This window comes from Ornithodoros turicata, chromosome 1 (assembly GCF_037126465.1).
Source record: "Ornithodoros turicata isolate Travis chromosome 1, ASM3712646v1, whole genome shotgun sequence".
Lineage (NCBI taxonomy): Eukaryota > Metazoa > Arthropoda > Arachnida > Ixodida > Argasidae > Ornithodoros > Ornithodoros turicata.
The window spans coordinates 147,760,398-147,781,309 of record NC_088201.1 but is presented as its reverse complement, the minus strand read 5'-3'; the positions used below and the strand labels follow the sequence as shown (position 1 = coordinate 147,781,309).

Genomic DNA, 20,912 nt, shown 5'->3' with positions numbered 1-20,912 from the left:
GCAGCCGTGTGAAAGTTGTCATGTCTTTCCTGGTATCTTCATATAAAACGTTACGTGTAACAGATGACAATCACTTCTTGCTTTATTTTATAGCTTCGAACTACATTTTACTACTTTTGAGCACGTCATTTAGTTACGGGTTTCGGCAGCGATGTCAAGGTCTGGGGTTGCTCTAATGCGATAGTCGTCATATATCCAATAATAATCACGAATGTAAATGTTGCTAGCTCTTTACTCCAGACAAAAGCTGCATTACCCACAATGAGATTTTGTTTTATTACGGGCCCTACATTAGAAAACTAGAAAATGTTGACACTCTGCTATTTGTGTGCAGACTTCTGCCAAATTCGATATATGTAATTAAGCGGATGATACAATTACGCAATGCACGAAACGTGCACTTGAAGCTGTGCTGGACGTTCATGTGCACTTCAAGTGTGAAAAACGGTCCCTGCCTTCACACTCAGGCAGTAGCAGCAATGAAACATACCCAACAATTTGCCCCGTCTTCCTCTGCACCTCGGCACGGACAACTGGCCTCAGGATCGGGATAGTAGGAGCAGTCGAGGAAACGATCGTTGTACTGTAAAATGAAGAAAACGATATGTAGAACGTTTTTCTTGCTGTGTAGCACGTAGCCAGAATGACAATAAGCATGAGATATGTGCCTGTGTGCACGGTGGCGTGTAGTATGCCTTCCTGTCTCAAAGCGGCAACTCCAGGTTCCATGAACTCCATAATTGTACGAAAGGCCTTAATTTACTAATGATCTAGTCGAAGGAAAGGTACAGAGACTAGGATTCGAACCCATACGCTCCGATATACGGCCAAAGATGCTGGCAGCACCTCATACCGGAGAGGTCTGAGTTGAACCCCACCGCTGGTCCCTTTATTGTCATTATCCAATTGCAGTATGGAACTGACCGTTGTGGGGCTTGCATAGAGATCTAAAGACAGGAAACATTCATGAAAAAAGCGTTTGTCTTCTGTCGCTCCAAGGTTGAAAAAAAAAAGAAACTCAGGATTTCCAGACGGCATTTTTCGTCTGTTAGCTCTCTTCACAGTTCGCAAACGTGCCCATAAACATGCCCAACCGGCTCACAGAGCAGCGCATACAAAAACGCGGGTTTCTTCATGCAAATCTCACTATGGTCCGCAAGTCGGGGATTGTATCCACATCCCCCGCTCCTAAATTGATACGCCACCTTGTTTAAAAAGTAGTGATATTAGTGAATAGTAGTGAAAAGTAGTGATATTCTTATGATATTATTTCTGATTATTAGGCTCGCATGAACCCGTCATTTCATGTCATTGTTTTGCTGTTGCACGCCGACGTGTAATGCAAACGTAAAGTAGCATTCAGATCTGAATGTAAGCAAGAAGATTTTAGATGATGCTCGAGGTAGCACGTCATGCACAAACAGCAGTGGAGAGAGACCACTGAGAGACCAAGTCAGAGAGACCGCGTTCCGTAGAGCTTCGCGCGAGGTATAAGAGTATTGCTCGGTATTTTGTCCTTGCTGCCTACACGGTTATGCAGAATCTTTGTTCAAATGACGCCCAATGTATTGTGGGCTTCAGATAAGCCTACTACTTGGGATCACATGTCGCACTACTTGGGATCACATGTTACAACGAGGGGGCGTATGCCGTGAGCTGGATATACAACGCATCGAGACAGTTCCGGGGGGCGGGGCGGGGCTTTTTTGCTGTGGCGGTTGCGACCGCAGGTGTTATTGTAAGGTAGGAAATAAACCTTTGTTTGTTTTTTGCACATTTCTCTTGCTCTGTCTTCCTCGGTGACGGAACGGATGGGCTGATGTCCGGAGGTTATGGAAACACGGGTCCGCTCAGTAGCGGGGAAGACGCAGCACGCGTTGTTCATTTTTAATGTGGTGCGGTTTTTTCTTCTATTTTTCATTTAGGACTCCGCCGGTTTGTTTGTTTTCTTTTCCAAGGTTTCGTTTTTTTTCCTGAGCTAGCGTTTTTTTTTGTTTGTCTGTTTGTGTTAAGTATTTTCTTTTTGAGTGCTTCGCAGCTCCCACACGGTACCCGATCCCCGGAGCCGATGCAGCATTCGCCGCCGCAAGTGAGATACGACCTCCGGAGCGGATGGAGAGGCCCTGTACAGCAGCGGTCTCGTTCGGAGGAGACGCCTGTATCCAACGCCTAGGCGCGTTCGGAGCCGAAAGGGCCAGCCGGGGAGAAGGGGACACATGCAATGCCTCCGTCCCAAGGTACGTCAACTACGGTACCTGCAGTGCCGCAGTATAACTCCGCTATAACGGCAGAACTCCTGTCACGCATGACGGAGTTACGTTTGTTGGTGGCACAACGTCTTGATGCCGTGTTGGTTTCGCCGCCGCAGTCACAAGCGCCCCTGCGACTTAATTTACCGGTCCCTGCCTTGTCAAGTTACGCCGATAAAAAGTTGGTCGCTGTAGTGCGAATACGAACAGGAGACTGACCCCCGGGCATGTTCCTTACTCACTGCATTTATCCTTGGACTTCGGGACCAACGAATGCGGGCTCGTCTACTTCAAGAGGTTGACCTGGATGTCAACAAGGCATTAAGGATTTCTGAAAGTTGCTTGAAGGCAGAGCAGTAGTCTCCGCAACTGGATCGCAAGCTACTGGCTTCGTCGGCGTTGGGGAACGTTGCTAAAGTCCAAACCTCCGTTGATCAACAAGTGGAAAGGTGTTTTCGCTGCTGCAACACCAACCACAGTGAGGCAACGTGTCGCTTCAGCAAGGAAAGCTGCAGAGAGCGCAGTCAGTTAGGTCATATTGAACGTATGTGTAGGAAGAAGAGGCAGAAACCTTCTCGCAGTGTTCATTCTCGTCGTAGCGTGACGTCTATCACAAGTGTCTTGGCTGTGGGTGACAAAGCAGAGGTCTTCACCTGCATCATCGATGGAGTTCCAGCTCAACTCCAGGAAGACACAGGCTCATATTATACAATCCTTGGAAGAAACGCTTGGCTGAAGTTGGGGAAGCCAAAACTCGCGCCGGCGCATCAGAAACTCAGGGTACTTACCGATCACAGCATACCTTTGAAAGGCCAACGTTCAGTGGAGGTAACCGTTGCGGGACAAACCCACGAGCTCCAAGCACTTTTTGCAGAATTTGATGGTATGAGCTTACTTGACAAAGAATGGATCCGCGTGCTGAAGCTAGACCTCAACGCCATGTTTGTTGGGCGTATCCGCGATCCTCAGCCAGACCTCTCGGACATTCTGTGCCAGCACGACAAGCTTTTCGAGGAGGGAATAGGACGGTGCTCGAAGGTCAAGGTCCACCTACAGTTTCAGTCAGAAGCGAGACCGAAATTTTGCAAAGCCAGGCCTATTCCGTTTGCGCTCCGTGACGCAGTGGAGAAAGATCTTCAGAGACACGTCAGTAACGGAGTCTTGACGCCAGTTGAAGTGTCGCAATGGGCAACACCAATTGTAGTCGTTCCCATACCGAACAGGGCGGTGCGTGTCTGCGGCGATTTCAGCGTTACTGTCAACCCGCAGCTGGACGTTGCCCATACCCCCTAGCGCGTCCGGAGGATCTGTTCGCAAAACTGAACGGTGGCGAGCACTTCTCGAAACTCGACCTCTAGGAAGCATATTTGCAGTTGGAGCTAGATGAAGATGCGAAGAAGGTCCTTGTCATGAACACTCACAAGGGTCTTTTCCGCTTCAACAGGATGCCTTTTGGGATATCGTCAGCCCCCGCTATATTCCAGAGAACAATAGAACAGGTCACTGCTGGGGTAGAGGGCGTGGTGGTTATCTCGACGACATCATCGTAACTGGAAGAACCGAGGCCGAACATCTGCACCACCTGGAACAGGTCTTGCGAAGGCTTCGTGCATATGGCTTTCGCCTCAAGAAACAAAAATGTGAATTCCTCAAAACAGAAGTGGAATATCTTGGACAAATCGTTTCAGCAGATGGCTTCAAACAATCACCGAAAAAGGTGTCAGCTCTGCTGGACATGCCTGAACCAGCCAACGGTAGGGAACTTCGAGCCTTTCTTGGTCTCGTGTAATACTATGGTCGATGTGTCAAGTCACTTTCAGATCCTTGCGCACCGCTCAATCAACTTCTGCGGAATAATGTGCCTTGGGAGTGGTCATCAGGTCGCGCCCAGGCGTTCAAGGAGATCAAACGTCGACTCACGTCCATCGATTCCTTGGCGCATTTCGACCCTAGTCAAACTCTCTACATGGCTGCTGACGCTTCCTCGATAGGCGTTTTCGCAGTGATTTACCATAAAGTCAATGGTAAAGACAAGCCCATCGCTCATGCTTCTAAGACGTTGATGTCGGCCCAAAAAAACTACGCCCAAATTGAAAAGGAAGCTCTGGCCGTTATATTCGGTGTTGAGAAGTGTCACCAATATCTCTGGGGAAGGGAATTCATCTTATATACAGACCATGAACCACTGACGGCAATCTTTGGCTCAAAGCAAGGAATTCCAGTCAAAGCGGCGAACAGAATGCAGCGCTGGGCGTTGACTCTGCCTGGTCATAGTTTTGACATTCAGTACAAGCCAACGGCCCAGTTCGGAAATCCGAACGGCCTGTCTTGACTTCCGGCAGGTCCGGACCCTGATTTCGATGTTGCGATTTCGGATGACGACTTCCTTGTGGGGAGTACTGGATCGCCGAATGTCTCTTCCGTCCTCTCAGTAGGTATTGATAAAATTCCGCTGAAAGCGTCTGCAATTGCCAAGGCCAGTGCTTCAGACCTGATCCTTTCTAAGGTCTACCATTGCATCATGGAAGGTTGGCCTTCTCATGAACGGGACCTCGAGCTTCAACCCTACTACCTGCGCAACACTGAGCTGACAACAGAAAAGGGTTGCATCGTATGGGGCATACGCGTTGTCGTCCCGTCCCAGCATCGCAACACTGTCCTCAGCCTACTTCATGATGGCCACATTGGGCAAACAAAAATGAAAATGTTGGCGCGCTCCTATGTATGTTGTGGCCACGAATGGAGAATGACATTGAACTGACTTGTCAGTCGTGTGGAGCATGCGCCGCTTCTTCGGATCAACAACTTCCAGCTCCTCTTCACCAATGGGAGGTTCCGAAAGAACCGTGGTATCGCCTTCACTCTGAGTTCGCAGAGTTCAGCGGAAAAACTTACCTAGTGGTAATCGATGCGTACAGCAAGTGGCCCGAGGTGAAGTTGATGAGGTCTACCAAAGGTTCAGCCACAACAGAAGCCCTTATGGACAACTTCACTGCCCAGGGCCTCCCTTTCCAGCTGGTTAGCAATAATGGACCTCAGTTCATTTGGGCAGCGTTGAAAGATTTCTTGGATCCCCTTTGAATTAAACACATCTTGACTCCGCCGTATCACCCTAAGTCCAACGGACAGGCTGAGAATCTTGTGCGAACTCTGAAAGCCTTCCTTCGCCGTCAGAAGGAAGGGAGGGACAGTGCAAAGGAAATTAAGCATTTCGTGCTTAAAGGTCAGCTATGCCGATATCCCAAATAGTCGAAACGGTTGTGATATTCTGAAAGCCCACATCCGGCTCTCCCCAAAATGCACCTTCATTCTCTCAGTTCGGTACAGTACCGTGTCAAAAAAATAGATAATTCATTCCGAAACACGCATGGGCGCAGCCATTTTTATGACGTAGATGCACCCGAACGGGCATTGTGACGTGTACGCGCCTTCGTACTTGTCAGTGGATTCCAGCTACGGCTTCTCGCGGCTTCACGTATCTGTGCTTGAAGATGGCGGACAGCCGGGTTCCACCGTTCCGCGATAAGTAAACAGTGCAATAGCTGCGAACTCATTCCCGAACCAACCTCTGTGCGATGTTGTGACTGGAATTCGTCGTTTGCGTTTTGTGAGTGTTTGTGTTTTGTCGCGTCTACGTTAGCCCCTTTACAGCACTTGCTCATTGTAGAGACTGACGTTTCGACAGCCGTTTTAGCAAGAAAATGCCGACAGCGTTTTATTCTTGCAGGAAAAAATTGTGCTATGTATTTGAGAAACCGCATACTGCTATGGGACAAGTTTTACGTACCATTTATCAATGTGCAACAGCGTCGACGATGGTATGTAACGACGAGAGACGTACAACGAAATACAAATCACATTTTAAACGTTTTGTGGGATTCTGTGCATTTTCCAGAAGCTTTCTTTGAATCACACACTCCCATGTCACGCTGCCTTGTGTGGCACGCTCCAAACTACTGCATTTTATGTTTAACATCTGGATATTGTTTGTAATGAGCACCGTCGCACAAAAACATGCACACGAAAACTCCAGTAGCCATGTGGTTGCACACTATGCAGACGCAAAAGAAGTACCAGAGCACATATTGGATCTTAGAAATGGTGTTTTTAAAAATGTGGGGTCTGAAGAGTTAGGGCATAACATAGATCCTAGAAATCAGGTGCACCTTATCCTTCTGTAGAGTGCTCTTTCAATTCACAACTCAGCCCATGGGGTGCAAAAGTGTTAGAGGCAATTATGTGGCTTGTCGTCCTGGGTGACATCGCTAGCCAGCCTCGGAATTAATTCCGTGCTCAGGAATTATTGTACAAATCGCTTTGTATTTAATATTTATCATGTAGGACATGATAAGCAATATGTAAGCTGCAACCTTGTCTGTAGCATTCTCGACTGCCTCTTACCTTTACAGTTAGAGACACGTTACCAAATTATTTGCAAAGGGCACTCTTACAGGAGCCGTGTAACTTGAGTTTTTAATTTATAAAATTTATAAAAATATAAGTATACAATATGTAATATGAAATTTATATTAAATGAAAAATAACATTTATAAAAAGAATGTATCAAAAATAAATAAAAAGGCTTTATGGAAGCAATTCGTTAGCATACCCATTGCACATGAAGCACAATTATATATGCTTGGACATCATCTAGTTAATCTTCTGAACCATATGTGTGGCTGCATACGAATGTTTTTATGCGCATGCTCTACCTTCCTATTCCTACATGTGCACACGAATAACAGTGAATATATGTGAAGTGGCAAAAAGTAACGCTAGACTCTACCATCATTGTGCCCCTTTAACTTTTCCACATTTATGTCTGGTGAACAGGGAATATCTCACCAGAAAACAAGACATTTGTGCATTATTTGGCAAGCAAATAATATATTTTCCATCAATCAACAATGTTGTGACCCCGTGCATATATTAATGTCAACAAGGAAAGTACTTACAAATTATTCCTATGTACTCAAATGCAGATATGACAATTATCTTTTTGTATCTCAGCACAGTACAGTTTCAAAATTAACAAACTGCACAGCATCAGCAATCTTAAAGTATCTCAAGAGGGGAATCACATAAAGCGCCAATAATAGACTGTGCAAACAAAGCTCCAAAAAACAAAGTACTTCAAGAAAAATCTGAATAATCGGTTGCCGTTGTGATATGTACTACCATGCACAGTTCATGTATGGAACATGTTACCTCATTGCATTGACTCCATGTGAGCACTAGAACAGGCAGCTTTTTAGGTCACTCTTTTCGTGTTTTTCTATTGTCTTTTTTTTTGTTTTCTGTTTTTGGAATAGCAAGCATTGCCATAGTGAAACACAAGCAGCCAAGGACAGGATGAGACATCTACAATGCGACTGCTAGCTCTAAACTGATATATTTATTAGCAGACTCTGGAATATACACATATATGCTGCTAAGCAAATGACAATTTAGCCAATAGAATAACCGACAAGAAAAAAGGGTTATATATCTCCCCTCTCCTCATTCTAGTTCACAGGCAGCACTAGTATCATTCTGAGTGTGCCCGTGCGTTCCCTTTGAGATAACGTATCTCAGAGAGAAGCAAATCCAACAGCGGACTGCTTACACAAGCAACTGTCTTGGGTTTCTCTAACCACTTGTTATTTAACCGCTGCCTTGAGCTCTGTGTTCTGGAAATTTATGCAGCATCCAGAGTCCCTGCAATGTGTTGCCATGTTTCCCGAAAGCATCAAATGTCTGTCCTTGGTTGCCTGTGTGTGACTATGGCTCACAGATACAAACTACCTTATTTCAACACACTAGAATACACAGATTTGTAAATAGCATCTGTTGATTGCACTGTACATACCCTCCATATAAAGGATCATAGTGGATACTACATCTTGTGCGATAATGTCAGGAACACAAAAAAGCTAGATTTGAAACCACTCTTACGTCGTAGTAGTAGTATTTCTGTGAAGCTACGCAATTCCTGTCCTGCAAATAATTTAAACCATATGTTTCATCTGCCAGCGCGATGATCCCCTGAAAAGCAATTCACACTTGGCCGGAACTACGGGTTCTGAAACCTATCCCTGACATGTGTAGCCATCAGGGAGGAAACCCAAGGGCTGCGGTGGAAAAGACAAACACACACGGGCTATGTTCTCACTGTGTATCAGCTGCTCTGGCTACTAAGAAGAACGTGTTCCAAATTAATACACCATGGCTTGACATGATACGCCGGCGAAAGCTAACCAATAAATGTGTAGTTAAATGGACAATACGTAAACACTTGCCATAAAATGACAGTTTCCTTCCTGCATTCATGCGCTACCATTCAACCCACATAAACAGTGCACTGAATTTTTTATAGCATTACACGTCGTTTGACAGAACTTGAACAAGATTACATAGCACACGATAAAAGTAGAGTGAACATAATGTGCAGAAAAAATGGCTAGGAGACAAGCGAGCTGGTGAAGATGATGCATATGTAAAACCACGAGACCAGGGAACACAAAGGGACGTGTTTGTGTCTGTCCCTTCGTGTTCCCTAGTCTTGGGGTTTTACATCATGCATAATGTGCAGCTTTCCATTCACGCTTAATGGCTGTAGCAGAATGCATGAAAGCCACTGCTAAGTTGTGTTGAGAAACACAAATTGACGTTTTTGAGCTTTGCGTCCACACACGAGACGGCGTTTCCTGAGAGGTGAGGTGATATTTCACATTCTTTATTCCTCAATCAGTTGCTACTCATGCGCTGTCGGTGTTCGTCTGTCTGCTCGTGTTGGTACGCTGCGTTTCTACTACTTGAATCGCGGCATCAGCGCACACGAGTGATCGCCTTCACAAAGAGATGGACGAAAGATTCACCCGTTTGCGTGATACGGACGTCATGTTCGGATTCCTTCTCCATATCGAGGTTTTGTGTTATGGCACAAACACAGACAGTCTGAAACACAGGTGCAGTTGCTTCGGTAGTTTTTACGACTGCGATGTTGATGGGGAGCAACTCTATGACGAAATTTTAGACTGCAGAATGTTGCTGTCAAGTCGTTCCAGCCTGAAGGTAACGAGTCCTGAGGGCCTTCTTGAATTTATTGTTCGGTATGGGGACGAGGGCGTATTCCCCACTCTTCGTATCGCCATCCAGATTATGCTAACGATAGCGGTTTCTATCGCCAGCTGTGAGAGGTATTTCAGTAAACTAAAACTGATACTTTCATATTTGAGAGCTTCCATGGGTCAAAGAAGGCTCTGCGATCTTGCTCTGCTGAGCATAGAGAGACACGAAACTGAAAAAAAAAAAAAAAAACGGACTTCGATGACATCATAGGGAGTTTCACAGCAGCGAGGGCTTGTAAAATAGTGTTGTAATTGTACAATCTGACAAATTGTTTTTCTTTTTTGTGTCGGTTTTGTGTGTATTCTGGGTTAATAAAAACATAAGCGACAAACCAGCAGTGTTCCATGTTTATCGCGAACATCATGGGGATACGCTGCGACTGGGGCGCAACTGCATAGCTTGCCATGGGCGCCGTCCTCTCTAGATACGCCACTGACTCTACCGTCCATTATTACTATTTTGGTATCCATGTTGTTGTGCTTGTGGAGACGTCGCGCTCCTGGTATCAGTAAGATATGGTAAGCGCAATGTTACACAGCTATATGCATTCATCGGTCCGCTCTTTCGCCTCGGCGATGCCAGTGTCCATGCGGTTCAGAGTCCATAGTGTTGACCACAACACGGAGAAGTCATGATGGTCGACGACCTCTTCAAATGAAAACACCGGTCACTGCGCCGCGTCTTCATGACTATGCATATGTAACCAAGAAGAAGCACTATATTTCAACCCGAATGTTCGTTCACACTTAGCAGCATCACTTACCAACCCCCGGTACATTCGTGTGGCGAAATCGAAGCTGGCGGAGCTTAGGCTCCAACTCCATAAAAAGTTTTCTCAAGAAGAGCAGACGTGTTGCCTAAAGAGTGTTCAGTCTACCTGTCTTTTCCACGACGTCCGATGAACAACAACGCTTCCTGCTCGGTCAGCTTGCCGGCGCCGCGACACCAGAGAAATCGCAAAAAAATAAAGAAAAAGACGGCGCGGCCACATGACGTAAGCGGCTGGCTGGCGGCGGCTGGGGGCATTTCTGCCGCGAGATTCAAAGCTCCCTCGCGCGCCAGGATTGGGCGCTACGCTCAAACTTTTTGTGCGAATATGTATCACAGGGCCCAGAATGGTAATTTCTACTTCTCCCGTTATATTTTATTCCGATCATTTCCATGCTCCTTTAAATTGTGAGAAATCCTGTGAACATAAGGGATACACACTGGTCTACCATATCGTGGCCTGGGTCCACCTGCTCCCTCTCTTGATTCCATTTTCCTTAACAAGGTTTCAGCAACACTTTGTAAGCTAGATTCTGGATAGCCAGCATCCCTAACTCTACTAAGCTGAGCACCAAAACTTTCTTGTGCCATGTGCTGGCGAGATTTCATTAATGCTGAGCGTGTCGCAACGCTAGCCACTCCCCTTTTCATAGATGTGCTGACGAGAAGGGAAGAATACCTTTCTTAGCCCTAGGTCGGTACATATAGCAGATGTGTTGTTGTTTGTTGTTTCTTAACCAGATAAAGGTCAAGAAACTGAAGAGCATCATTTTTAGGAAATTCTGTAGTAAGTTCCAGGCCACCCATTTTTTCTTTGAAAGTCCGCAGAATATCATCAAAAGGTGAAACACTGCACCCGATAGGACTGCCCGATTTTTGTACAAAATATTGTTGTCCATTTTTTCCACCGTGGCATGCAAATAGGTCTTGAGAAGTTCAATAAAAGTAGGTATTCCCATGCCAGTAGTATTCTGGAAGGTAACAGCACTCTCTTCAATCAGATCTTGCACAGCTCCTAGGAGAGTTTGCTGGTCTATTGAATAAAAAAAGATCAACAACATCAAAGGAGCATAACTGAAGGTCTGATGTGGAATCATCCTGAAGAACTTGGATAACAGCTTCAGAGTTCTTAATCGCGAAAGGATCGCAGATAGGTAGAGACTGCAGATGCCGTGATAGAAACCTGGAAATGCTCCTCTGCCATGTATTCTTTTCAGTAATAATCGTGCGGAAAGGCATCTCTTCTTTGTATGTCTGGGCAGTAAAGAAGGACGACAGGCAATCACCTGACTAACCTTTAATAGCCTTCAGGATCTTTTCGTTGCTAGCCTCCTGGCAGATCCTAACAGTAGCCGCATGGGATTCCTTAGCAAGTTGTAAAGCAGTGGACCTAAAATTATTCTCAAGTGCACTGGAGGTTTTTTGCTCATAGGAGCGTTGATACAATACCACAAAGCCCCCTTCTTTGTCAGCAGTTACCGGACGTATATTTTCCTCCTTGAAGAACACTTGCACATTGCGAAGAGCCTTGAAATTTCTGCTGGATAGCTGAACCCTTCTTGCTGAGTCTAATATCTGGTTGATACATGAAGATCTCCCTTCCTCAGGGACCGCACCAGCGATCTATCTGATAACAGCCAGAAGTGCCTTTTTTTTTCAATTGCGGCTGGAACTGAATTTTGAGCTTGAGTGTGTCCAGCTTGAGTGTGTCCAAAATATCCTTAAATACATTAACATTGTTCAGAACTGTAACCTGCTGAGACGAGTCAGGGGTCCTGGGCCTCTTATACGTGTGAAGCAGCTGCCCAAGTCTAAATTTCCAAAAAACAGCATTGCGATTTTTTTCCCATTTGCAAGTACCACCGCCAGTCTGTTAGCATAGGCCACTTCCGTATCTCCCGGAGCATAGCACAACGGTTTTAGTAGATCCATTTGGTGTCTATAATGCATCCAATACTCTCCTCTCATGATCTTGGTAATTCGTCGGGCATGTCGTGCAGTAGGATGGAAGTATCCAAAGGAGCTGTAGACTTCTTCCAGGATAATGTGCTTGTCGAGGGCAAAAGCCATGGTTTTTGCTCGTGTAAAACTGAGAACAGCAAAGAAAATGCAGGCAGCAATCTCCATGTATGAGGATGAGGATGTGGCGATCCGTGGAAGACGATGGAGAGGTGCCTCTGCTGCCACGCGCTGGGAAGACAGTTCTACCGGCACCGTCCTAGCGTGAGGCCACGTCCATCTGCCCGCTGGGACATTCCATCATCGCCGCTCAGGACTCATGTAGAAGAAGACCATCGTCTTCTACATTTGGTGACCCGAACAAAGAACACCATGTTCGGCGCAATTCGGCCCAGTACCATCCCAAATTTCCGCAAGACCGCATTCAAAGCCATATGAAGGTCCGGTGCATCGTTCTCCCGAGGAACCGCTAGGCGACATCAATTCACCGCAGCTCACTCAACGTACTCCATCTCAACGCCTGGCCGCTCAGCACCATGGTTCGCTCATGTACCCAGTTCACGTCGCCATGGTCGTACACGTCACGTCGCCGCACGCTTCGTGATGGCACTCCTCGGGATTCTACCAGCGGCACCTTCCCGAGCATCAAGCGAAGCTCAACCACTCAACCGCAAGCGCACTCCTCGTCTGAGGGGGGGAGTGATGTGCCGATCCGTGGAAGACGATGAAGAGGTGCCTCTGCTGCCACGTGCTACGGCGCTGGGAAGACAGTTCTACCGGAAGCGTCCTAGCGTGAGGCCACGTCCATCTGCCCGCTCGGACATTCCATCATCGCCGGTCAGGACTAATGTAGAGGAAGACCATCGTCCTCTACATGCTAGTGACAAAAGGAGTCCCCTTTACACTGAAAATGTACTTAACAAGCGGGCTGTCGCGGGGTAGTTGGTTGTAGAACATAGTTGATTGCAAATGCAGCAAGAGACGCGGACAGGTAGGTTAAACAAACACGACAGGAGACCTGCAGACTCGCAACTAGCAGAAGTTTAATGGCAGGAGACAAATATATACAGAAAAAAGAGAGTACCCAACCAATCGCAACACAGTAGAAACCTGAAATGAACTTGCAACAAAGTAGGAATACATGGATTGATAACAAAGGGCATCTGCACGTGCAACCCAACACCCCGCATCCCACGTGCAACATTAAAAGACAAGGTAATCTCTTTCAGGTTGAGTCAGGGCAATGGAACCAAAATGGAACGATGGGCAGGCTGGGACCAAAATTGAGTGTCCAGCCGCAATTGAAAAAACCGGAACTTCTTGCTCTTATCAGAAAGATCGCTGGTGCGGTCCCTGAGGAAGGGAGATCTTCATGTATCAACCAAATATTAGACTCAGCAAGAAGGGTTCAGCTATCCAGCAGAAATTTCAAGGCTCTTCGCAATGTGCAAGTGTTCATCAAGGAGGCAAATATACGTCCGGTAACTGCTGACAAAGAAGGGGGCTTTGTGGTATTGTCTCAACGCTCCTATGAGCAAAAAACCTCCAGTGCACTTGAGAAGAATTTTAGGCCCACTACTTTACAACTTGCTAAGGAATCCCATGCGGCTACTGTTAGGATCTGCCAGGGGGCTAGCAACGAAAATATCCTGAAGGCTATTAAAGGGACGTCAGGTGAGTGCATGTCGGCCTCCTTTACTGCCAAGCCACACAAAGAAGAGCTGCCTTTCTGCGCGATTATTACTGAAAAGAATACATGGCAGAAGAGCATTTCCACGTTTCTATCACGGCATCTGCAGTCTCTACCTATCTGCGATCCTTTCGCGATTAAGAACTCTGAAGCTGTTATCCAAGTTCTTCAGGATGATTCCACATCAGGCCTTCAGTTATGCTCCGTTGATGTTGATCTTTTTTATTCAATAGACCAGCAAACTCTCCTAGGAGCAGTGCAAGATCTGATTGAAGAGAGTGCTGTTACCTTCCAGGTACTACTGGCATGGGAATACCTACTTTTATGGAACTTCTCAAGACCTATTTGCATGCCACGGTGGTCAAACATGGACAACAATATTTTGTACAAAAATCGGGCACTCCTATCGGGTCCAGTGTTTCACCTGTGCTTTGTGATATATTTCTTGGCAAATGTGGCACAGAGATCATAATGGCTCTAGCTGACAAACCGCACTACCATATCTGCAGGTATGTTGATGACTTTTTAATATTGTATAAGGATGGTTTTGATGATATTCTGTGGACTTTCAAAGAAAAAATGGGTGACCTGGAACTTACTATAGAATTTCTTAAAAATGATGCTCTTCAGTTTCTTGACCTTTATCTGGTTAAGAAACAACAACACATCTGCTATATGTACCGACCTAGGGCCAAGAAATGTCTTCTTCCCTTTACGTCAGCACATTCTAAAATTGTGAAAAGGGGAGTGGCTAGCGTTGCGATACACTCAGCATTAATGAAATCTTGCCAGCACATGGCACAAGAAAGCTTTGGTGCTCAGCTTAGTAGACTTAGGGATGCTGGCGATCCGGAATCTAGTTTACAAAGTGTTGCTGAAACCTTGTTAAGGAAAATGGAATCAGGAGAGGGAGCAGGTGAACCTAGGCCGTGATATGGTAGACCAGTGTGTATCCCTTATGTTCACAGGATTTCTCACTGTTTAAAAAACGTGGCAGCTAGATATAAAGTAGATGTGGTTTTTTCTGCTCCGCATAAGTTACAGTCTCTTTGCCAGCGCATAAATTGCCCTAAGCAACCACAGCATTGCATGATTAGACGTAGAGATCCTTTTGTTGAGTGCGTTAAAGGAGTGGTTTACTCCATTACGTTGGGCTGTGGCAATTTTACATTGGGCAGTCCGGCCGCTGCCTTGATGTTCGTCTCTTTGAACATGCCTCATGTTTAGGCCGGGCTCCTTCTGGCCATCTTTCAATTCATTGTAATGAGTGTTCTTGTTCTCCGCAATTCAGAGACACTACAATAATAGACAGGAGTCCGGAAAAAACTGTTCGGGAGATTATAGAAGCGCTTCACATCATTTTACGCGGCAACAGTTGTATAAGTGTGCCTTCCATTGCCCTGACTCAACCTGAGAGAGGTTATATTAATGTTGCACGTGGGATGCGGGGTGTTGGGTTACACGTGCAGATGCCTTATGTTATCAATCCATGTATTCCTACTTTGTTGCAAGTTTACTCGTTGCAAGTTCCTACTTTGTTGCAAGTTGCAGGTTTCTGCTGTGTTGCGATTGGTTGGGTGCTCTCTTTTTTCTGTATATATTTGTCTCCTCCCATTAAACTTCTGCTAGTTGCGAGTCTGCAGGTCTCCTGTCGTATTTGTTTAACTCACCTGTCCGCGTCCCTCGCTGCATTTGCAATCAACTATATTCTACAACCAACTACCCCGCTACAACCCTCTTGTTAAATGATCAAACTCCGTGCTCAAATTATCTGCTTTGAAACCGGTTGTGAAACGGGAACCGAAATTTTCTAAATCGGTTCGGTTCAGCACAAAGATGGCGGCGCCCTTTCGGTTCGGCTCCGGCAAAAACATAACGGTTCTTTCAGGTTTTCGGTTCCGGTTTGATTTGATGCTTTGGTATTGATTAGGGATATCAACTTTATTTCAAATGTATGTCCGCAGTTAATGATAAGTAGTGTGTCTTGTGATGATAGCTTCCACATGACGTGGTCATTGTTTGTTTGTTGTACTGTCTAACACGAGCTGTTGTTCCGCAATGTATACTGTACTCTACACAGATATATCGTGCCACCACAAACTTGTATATGTCGTGTTCGTAGGAATGCACACAAAAACAACGATTTCACGGAGGAACAGGAAGCAGAGGAGAATGCCAGGAACGCTTCGTAAACCACATACGCCAGACCAGTATTGCACGCAGCAGCGGAATTTGTGCCCTTGCGGTTTGACAGGCGCATTTTTTCTCGGTGCGTGGCCATGGAGAGTCTTACGCAGCACAATATTCATAGAAACACGTGCCATGCGGGCCGGCCTTTACCGTCTTAAAATTAGGTTCGAAGTGGACTAGCTTAGACCTTCATTTCGTGTCGAAGCTGGATACAGCTAAAGATTGGGCAAGTGTACTTCGCTGTGACGCACGGCTGATTCCTGTTTATTTTACGATCTTTCAGTGCTCTATTACGAAACCTAGATTCTCGTTCAGAAAGTCTGTGCAAAATTTTACTTGCCTTTATTCGCTCTTTCAGGTTGACAGTCACACCCGCTCCACATGCAGAATAGCTGCATCCGCATTCCACCGGATCCCCTAGAAGATGATTTTTTCACTTATTGAGAGACGAGGCAGCAGTTTCCGTCCTTAGGACGACATAAGAGCATGTAGGAAAGAAGGAAAGGGGAACCCTAACGGATCTCCGACAAGGGCAAGTGAGGTGAGGATAGAAGATGAACCGTAGCTTTTTGGGGCCACGCGAGGATAACGTTACCTGACTAGCCCATTGAGGTCGCTTTGCACACGTCACTTTGGAGGCTGCTTCGGCGGGCTACGATCACAACTCTCCAAGTATTCTGAATGCATGCGTTAGGGTCCCCATATAGATGTATGAACCGTTCGTATGTACCGGAAAGCGAGCGGTGATGTGACTGGAGTGGCTTCCCGTCTCGGTTTCTTTTGTCAGAGCAATGGGGCTCCTTCTCTCTTTCTTTCCGCCATGCACAAGAGCAAAAGCCGCAGCTACGTAAGATGTCAGCTTTACCTTTGCATGCCAGGCTATCTATGATTATCTCGCGAGAGTTTGTGGCAGCTCAAAGAAAGGGACCGTTCTGGGTGACATCAGCTTAGTAAATGTTTAATCTGATAGCAGCGCGAGTCGATTGAAACCTTCTGGCCTCTTTGGCAGGTACATCTCCCCTGGTGTCCGAGATGTTGGGCTTCGGGAGTGGGGCAGTAACTCGCTCCAGCTAACCTCTTGGGGTGTAAATATAATATTAGGGACGACGCCTAGTGGCAGTGAGGGCCGCACTAAGTGGGCATGAGACTGAAGCGCTCAAGTCCGTCTTCAACGTACGCGACTTCAAGCGGGCTATAGCAAAGGTTTCATCGCGACCGCTCAGATCGATGACAAAAGTGTAGCCGAAAGGTAATAGAACTTCGTCGGGACCTAAGTACGCAACGCACAGATTTCTTACGCGGGAAAACGTCCGAGGCTGTGTGAACTCTCGCAGATACATATGAAGCAGACCTGGGAACTGCTCGACTTGGCCTTGACCGAAGTCGTAAGAAGAGATCACGAACGATCCTCTGGGATCCTTCAGGTAGTCCGAGCGTTCGTGGCTGGGAAAAAGTGCACCATTTAAAATGTCAACGGGAAGACGTACAGCTGAGCCATATACCGCTTCGGCGGTGGGGTTTTGTTTTATCTAGGCTGATGTAACATTAATCGAACGTTGCGAATTACCGTAAATTCCACGTTGTCTATAGTTCACACTTTCTAATACCCTCACCTTAAGGTTCCTATTCTACTGGCGCAAAAGCGCAGGTATCCTGAAACCTAAATACAATACTACAAGTATGTAATCGAGAATATTCGAGAAGACAACGAGTAGCATATCCTTTTACGTGCACATTTATTAAAATTTAATATAATTCGTGAAACATGTAGAAAAATGATAATCGCTGATGATGGTGACAATAATAATATTAATCACGTGATTGCTGCGTCTCCTGGTGACGGTCATTCCTGAAAGATAACTAATAATACAGTTCATGCCACCTATCGGATAGCAGCTCAAACTGCCATAAATAGGCGTAAAGAACAGACAATCTCCAACAAAATAGGACAAATGCCTGACAGTGACTTACCGCAGTACTTCGTGAGAAGCTGACGATATCGTTAGATGGGGAAGCTTTACAACTAGCTGGCTGCTCCTAGGTCATAAAATAGGCCACCGTTGCTTCCATCACCCTTAATGCAAATATATCACAAGAACATATAAAATAGTGCCTGAATCAGAGATATGAAGAAACATATCTGTATTATGCAATACGCAACATCTAAAATAGCTAAAATAACTGCGCTACCTACTATTTCAATGTTTGCCACAGTACATATCACACACGCACCACACAGAGCCCCACAGTTCGCATGAGTTCTCCAGTGATACCCACCAAACTCTGCAGGTAAAGAAAGCGATAGCTGTTTACTTCGCATAATGATCTGTTATTGCTCCACACCTCTACCACATGTGGTTGTTGAAAAAAACATGCACAAATCTTAGGTGAGGCAAATGAGAGAACGAAAACTTACTTCAACTCGAAAGCAGGAGAACAAAGGATCGCTACCTCTCGCACACCACGACATTCGCTGTTATGCTCAACGTAGATGTTCACCGTATTGGCCAGTACTGCGTCGATGCTCCAGAGATTAGAGTACAAAATAGGCGTGATCCTGAAGTTGCAAAGGCCCTTTCGTGTAACAAAATGCCGTATCGTACCGAACCGCCACGATGAGGCGCCTTGTCTATTGTATACTGCTGTGGGGAATGTCGATGACGATGATGCAGACGTATTTATCAGTGGAGTGCAGCTGTAACTTCCACAGTTTCGCCACGAAAACCACCGCTCTGCTCGGCCACGTGATCATCCATAGCGAATCGCCAAGACAGAGCCGGAATCCAGCGCCAAAAAAGCGCGCACTGATCGAAGTGCGTATGTGCGCTGCGTGCCCTCTCCTATACTCTCTCCCTTGACCCCGCCGTCCCGCCCTCTGTTCCCGGCGCAGCGCCTGCTCATCTGCTAATATTACCGAGAAGCAGAAAATGAAAATCAAGAACATCAAGGAATGCACACGTACAAATTTATTGACACTGTAAGCATATAAACAAGAAGCAACATCCATTCGCAGGTTTGCGGGACACCGCTTCTTAAAGTTGGCCTGACCGGCGTACCCGCTTCCCTCCATTGAAGCAATGTATTCCATCTCATTTTGTTAGAATATCTGTCCACCCTGAGCTTGAGAAAGAAATGCCCTCATACACGTGCTACTGTGAGAGGGCCTTCAATGGCGTACAAGAGGAATGGCAGCGCAAGAGCGTCCCACTTTTTTCCTGGAGGACTTATTTTCGCCGTGTTGGCTTCATCGGAGGAAGCACTGGTGCGCTATTTTTCTTGTATTTGGCCAAAACAATGAGTTCTCCAGAAAATTCCCATGTAAGACATGAAAGGTGAAATTGTCTTTTACACTTTGCAACTTTGTGCGCAACAGTTGGATGCTCCAGTTTTCTTACCAAGACGAAAGAAGCGTTAAGGAACTCACTGTGACTTGCGAAGCGTCTCTTCCTGAGGGTGTTAGCAACGGGCGGTGTCAGCTCAGTGGTGGAGATGGTGGGCACACCTTCGAGTACCGCGGTTCGAACCGCGGACTACTTCTTTTTTTTTTTTATAGAGGGAGTTATGAGACTAGCGGCAGGACGAGAGCGTCATAATCTTGGCTTAACATTGCCGTACTGGTCATATCATACTGCGTGGCTGGTCGTTTTCCTGAGACGCTTTCGGACATATGTCGGCACTGTTCCCTTAGGAGTTCACAGTTCCGCAGGACGCACATTCCGCCAGGGTGTCAGTCGTGACGTTGCCAACCTCTGCGAGGCCGACAACGGCAAGCCCTTTCACCACCACCACCACCAGCAGCGATTGCAAAGCGATGAGAACAGCGAATCTACGTTCACTTCACTGAGTGTTAAATAAGGGAGGTGGAACTGAACAATGTCTCCATACTGGTATCTCACGGAAATATTTCCCAGAAAACATGAAATTAACAAGTTAATCAATGAATTTTAGCTAACTAGTTGTCCAGTAGTTGCACATGCTGTCCTACATGATATTCGGCTGGCCGTATAACCCACCTGCTAGAACTGCATCTATTTTTCTCGGCTAGTTTTTTCATAAAAATTTCGTAAAGAATTAAAACAAAACATCCTGTATATGGGCTGCTTGCGAGCTATTCCCTATCCCTAGTTTCCTGTCAAACTCGAAATCAGTGTAACAACACTGAATTTCGGGTAAAACTAGAAATGTAGGAAATTGAGCTCGCACACAAAAACTGATCGTTACGTCAGCCCTTGAGGTAATCTAGAGCTGCACAAGGCTCGCCAGTGATGACTCTCTCTCGTCCGTACCAGTGGTGATTGCGTTTATTTCACGCGATTATTGCGATTATTTTATATTTGCGTGTTTTTATTGCGTTTCTTCATTGGTCAATTTTCGCCTTAGTGTTGATCAGGACAGTTTTATTATCTAAGAGTCTGACCGGTGCGATCAGAGGAGGGAAGGCGTCGTTCACACGCTGCATAGCTAGTATATGAGACGTTCATATACCGTCGCAGCATTCCATTTCTGGAGGTCGCGCCCTCCTACGTTCCTAGTGGCTAACATGTTCTCTTTTCTTTCTTTTTTTTTCAGGAGGAGGCATAAACTCAACATCCAGCGTGGGCTCTCGCCGCGTGTTCCATCGAAGAACGGCCAAACTACGCCACCATTTCGCGGTGGATTTCCGATAGGGTTGCAAAGGCCCACGAGGAATAAAATGACACTATACTTTTCGAAATCGACCGGAACGGATGTGACCGTCCTTTCAAAGGATCCGAGACGTCGCACACGATATTGTAGAGATGCAGGTGCGAAGTTAAGAAGGAACAATATACAGTAATGGGAGCTTTACTCACATAGCTGCGAATATGTAAGAATGACGACGATGACTGTGGGGGCAATCATGTTCTTGGACTCGCAGTTCCAAATGAATGTACGGTGTGCGTGAACCAAGGAGGGTTTATGCGCAA

General features: G+C 46.1%; 1 long non-coding RNA gene across 1 annotated transcript; it reads right to left on the bottom strand.

The window, feature by feature from the left end:
• Positions 1 to 497: 497 nt before the first annotated feature.
• On the bottom strand, positions 498 to 20,912 carry LOC135370763 (uncharacterized). The gene is made up of 3 exons (XR_010415447.1): positions 20,799 to 20,912; positions 16,307 to 16,383; positions 498 to 583 (listed from the first exon to the last, which is right to left on the bottom strand). It is a non-coding gene; the product is annotated as an uncharacterized LOC135370763 (long non-coding RNA).